We start from the raw sequence: 5000 nt of genomic DNA, 5'->3' as shown, positions 1-5000 counted from the left end.
AAAAAAGTGTGGTTTAAAAAGATGCCAACGTGTGCGAGCTGAAAAAAGTGCAGACGAGCAATAAAAGTGACTTGACGTAGCAGAAATACGACACGTCTTGGATTGACCGACATCTTCTTCCATATCATTTCCTTCGAAGTTCAGTTCAAAACTTCGAACCAACATTTTTGCGGCCAATTCCTAAAAACAGGAGGAACTTGGACCATGTAAACACATTGGCAGGTCTTTGCATTAACATTTTAACCCTGCTAGCAAACCGAGAACCTTGGGGTCCTAACTTGTCATTTACATAACTGAGGCGTTACCCAAGGCACCCCTTTAAGTCCTCTCCATTTTTGGCAGTTATTTTTCCTAATCTGAGTCATGTAACTAATATGTAGCTTGTTTACTTCAGTCATTTTTAGTCATACCACTGGTGTTCCTCAAGGTTCCATCTTAGGTGCTCTCTTTTTCTCCCTTTGCGCTATTCAACGAGTTCAGGTAAAGAAAGAAAAAAACTTGTGAGGGACTCACATTTTTGCAGCAGATTCTTAAAAAACATTGGAGTGCTGTCATAGAGATGATCTTTGACTAAGATTTTTGCAAAAGGTCCTTTAAAAAGACACTTTTTTTAAATAATACTTAAGGGAGAAGTAGGGTCCTCAGTTTTTCTGAACATGTAGGGGTTGTCAATCTTTGGGCCCCACGCGGTTCAATTTGATTCCTAAAGGTAACGATTCAATTGCGAAGCCATTCTCGATTTAAAAATCAATTCTTTGTTAACCACATTGGGTGTCAGTTCTATGATTAAGTACAAAAAACAAAACTGGTGAAGTTGGCAAGTTGTGTAAATGGTAAATAAAAACAAAATACAACGATTTGCAAACCCTTTTCAACCTATATTCAATTGAATAGACTGCAAAGACAAGATACTTAACGTTCGAACTGGTCAACTTTTGTCATTTTTTGCAAATATTAGCTCAATTGTAATTTGAGGCCTGCGACATCTTTCAAAAAAGCTGGCACAAGTGGCAAAAAAGACTGAGAGATTTGAGGAATGCTCGTCACACACTTAATTGGGAACAGGTGGGTGCCATGATTGGGTATAAAAACAGCTTCCGTGAAATGCTCAGTCGTTCACAAACAAGTACGGGGCGAGGGGTCACCGCTTTGTGAACAAATGCGTGAGCAAATTGTTGAAGAACGACATTTCTCAACCAGCTATTGCGAGGAATTTAGGGATTTCACCATCTACGGTCCGTAATATCACAAAATGGTTCAGAGAATCTGGAGAAATCACTGCACGTAAGCGATGATATGACGGACCTTCGTTCCCTCAGGCGGTACTGCATCAAAAGGCGACATCAGTGTGTAAAAGGATATCACCACATGGGCTCATGAACACTTCAGAAAACCACTGTCAGTAACTACAGTTGGTGGGTACTTCTGTAAGTGCATGTTAAAACTATTTTATGCAAACCCACAGCAATTTGTCAACAACACCCAGAAACACCACCGGCTTTGCTAAGCCTGAGCTCATCTAAGATGGACTGATGCAATGTGGAAAAGTGTTCTGTGGTGTGACGAGTCCACATTTCAAATATTTTTGGGAAACTGTGGACGTCGTGTCCTCGGGACCAAAGAGGAAAAGAACCTTGGCGCAAAGTTGAAAAGCCAGCATGTGTGATGGTATGGGGGTGCATTAGTGCCCAAGGCATGGGTAACTTACACATCTGGGAAGGCACCATTAATACTGAAAGGTACATACAGGTTTTGGAGCAACATATGTTGCCATCCAAGCAACGTGATCATGGACGCCCCTGCTTATTTCAGCAAGACAATGCCAAGCCACGTGTTACAACAGCGTGGCTTTGTGGTAAAATAGTGCGGGTACTAGACTGGCCTGCCTGCGGTCCAGACCTGTCCCCCATTGAAAATGTGTGGCGCATTATGAAGCCTAAAATACCACAACGGAGACTGTTGAACAACTTAAGCAAGAATGGGAAAGAATTCCACCGAAAGAATTCAAAAATTGGTTTTACTCAGTTCCCAAACGTTTACTGAGTGTTGTTAAAAGGAAAGGCCGTGTAACACAGTGGTAAAAATGCCCCTGTGCCAACTTTTAAGTCTAAGTGAATGTTTATTTACCCCAAAAAACCAAACAAGTTTCTCAGTTCGAACATTGAAAATGACTGGAAAGAACAGAAATAAAAAATGTTAAATATCAATTATTTTATTATTATTATTATTTTACCGACTAAGAATCGTTACAAATAAGAATCGCTATTCTTCCGAGAATCGACATTTTTGACACCCCTTTGAAAATGGCACCCCCAAAACAATTTTGGGGGGAATATCCCTGGCATAATTGTGAAGATCCTTCATGATCCAAGTCCCTTTGGACTTGTATTGCTTCTGATTTGTGTTGAATGATCACTAATTGTGTCTTGACTCTGTCATAGACTTTTTGAAGTACAGACAAAGATCAAAGGATTGAGGGTGTGGCAATGGGATGAGTTCGAAAATGTGTGGAAAAAGTGCAGAAGTAAGACTAACAGATTGTTTTCGTTCATGCAGCGTTCTTGCTTTTGAGGCTGCTCATGAGTCAGTAGGAAAAAATGTTGAATGATCACTAATTGTGTCTTGACTCTGTCATTGACTTTTTGAAGTACAGACAAAGATCAAAGGATTGAGTGTGTGGCAATGGGATGAGTTCGAAAATGTGTGGAAAAAGTGCAGAAGTAAGACTAACAGATTGTTTTCGTTCATGCAGCGTTCTTGCTTTGGAGGCTGCTCATGAGTCAGTAGGGGAAAAAAACGGTCATCCATCATGCCCTTTCCCCGTGGTCCGGGTCCTCAAAGTCCCAGGGACAGACATCGGCCATTTTTGGAGCGCCGACAACTGCGGGTTTGTGACTGCGCTCGTTCTTCCTGTCAGTGGAGGTGTGTTTGGTTTCCGTCTCCCTCGAAAGGACCTCCGCCTTCCTGACCACCATCCCCTCAGGGTCTCTGCTGGAGCTCCTCCGCCGCTCCGAGACGGGCCCGGTGCACTCCGACGACTGGCTAACGCGCCTTCGCTCTGACGCGGGCTTGCTGGAGGAGCTCCGTCTCTCCCGGGGTTTCTCCCGGCCTTTCTCCTTCTCTGCTTTGTGGGCGGACGAGCAGGAACCTTTCCGCTTCTTCTTGTGCGTGGAGGGACTGCCGCAGGACTTTTCCTGCTTGGGCGAGGGCGGGCTGCTGTAATCCCAAGGACAGATCTCCACCATTAAAGTGGGAGGCTGCAGAAGGCTTCCGGTAGACTTGGAGTGGTCCGAGTGGAGGGCCTTGGGCTTCCCGTCAGTAGGGGTAACGCTTTTCTTCCGCCGGATTCGGTCTGGCGAAATACAGTCTGAGACCCCCTCCAGCATGGGCTGCTCCTCGAACTCCCAGGGGGACACATCTGGCCTGAGAGGCAGAGGCGACCTGGGTGCACGGGTTTTCCGTATCTCTTCCCTGTCCCCTCCTCTATCTTTGGAACGCCGCCTGTTAGAAGGCGACTGTCCAGTTTTGGCTCTCTGCTGAGATCGACTACATTTGCCGACGCCAGAGCCGCTACTTCCTCTACGGCCCGCATTGGCTTCCTCCGGGGCGATGGACACATGCTTCTGGGTCTTGACCTCGGAGGGCGTCTGCGGCTCCTCCATCTCCCAGGGGCCAACTTCGGACACGTCGTAGAGGTTCCTGCCCGTCTCAGAACAAATGGATGGCTGGCTGCCGCTTACCTGTGGGTGTTCAGAAAAGTAAAACATAATTGAGATTCAGAAATCCTCAGTCATGAAAAACAACTATTGCATGCAGTGGGTTTGGTCTTAGGAATGTCCTCTATTCCGTGGACCGGGGACAGCAGCCGTGTGAGTGGGACAGTCAAAGTTGCATCAGATGTGAGGGATGACATCAAATGTCTACATGGGACAGTATTGATATTGAAGAATTACTCATCCTCTGCTCAAAAGACCTAACCTCAAACCTGACCGGCTGGTGTCTCACCTTCCCTTTATCTCGAAAATCCTCGAAAAAAACTGCAGCTAAAAGAACCCTTAGCCTCTAACAATCTCTGTGAACCCTTCAAGAGGATTCTCTTGCTGGCCCCACTATGGACTGGACTCTCACATTACTAACCGTATCCACTCGGCGTCCATTGCACCGGTCACCTAAGGGTTTCAGGTTGTTCCCATTGGGTTTCCCCTTTTCTTGCCCTGATGTGGCTAGGATGTGGTTGTGGCTTGTGTAGCCTTTTGAGACATTTGTGCTTAAGGGCCAGTGGAAAGGCGGAGCCAACGAATTGACAGACAGGCAGGGCACGCTGGAGCCTGGCTCAAGATGGAGGTGGCGACGGCGAGCGAGCGGTGAGGCGGGGCGCACAGGGAGCGAAGCCTTAATCAAGATCAGGTGCGTAGATCACGCACCTGGGGACAATCATGCAATCCTCTTGCACTGGTTAAAAGGGCGGCAGCCGTGAACGTCGGGAAGAGAGGCGGAGAGACTGGAAGAAGCAGGAGTGCAGCTGACGCAGAGCAAGAGAGTAGAAGAGCCGAAGACAGACGATGAGCGAGCGGAAAAGACGAGCCGGAAAGCGACCTGGACTGATGTTTCTATTGAAAAATAAACAAAGTCAAACTGCTCAAAGTCATGTCCTTCCTTGGTGGTCCTGGGAACCCGCAAGACGACGGCTTGTGACCGTCATATTTGGCGCCCAACCTGGCTGGACCACCGAGGAAGGACATGACTTTGAGCAGTTTGACTTTGTTTACGCACCTGATCTTGATTGAGGCTTCGCTCCCGGTGCGCCTGCCTCGCCGCTCGCTCGCCGTCGCCGCCTCCTCGCCGCCATCTTGGGCCCGGCTCCAGCGTGCCCTGCCTGTCTGTCGGACCGTTGGCTCCGCCTCTCCACAGGGCCAAATAAGTAAACTTTGACTGATTGATCGATTGATTGATTGATTGATTGATTGATTGATTGATTGATTGATTGATTGAAAGTGAAA

General features: G+C 47.1%; 1 pseudogene; it reads right to left on the bottom strand.

The window, feature by feature from the left end:
* The window catches only part of LOC133544966 (metabotropic glycine receptor-like), a 190900-nt pseudogene that overhangs the window by 724 nt on the left and 185176 nt on the right, over positions 1–5000 (bottom strand).

Source organism: Nerophis ophidion, linkage group LG28, assembly GCF_033978795.1.
Source record: "Nerophis ophidion isolate RoL-2023_Sa linkage group LG28, RoL_Noph_v1.0, whole genome shotgun sequence".
Taxonomy (NCBI): domain Eukaryota; kingdom Metazoa; phylum Chordata; class Actinopteri; order Syngnathiformes; family Syngnathidae; genus Nerophis; species Nerophis ophidion.
The sequence above is the reverse complement of the archived record's forward strand: the minus strand, read 5'-3'. Positions and strand labels throughout refer to the sequence as shown.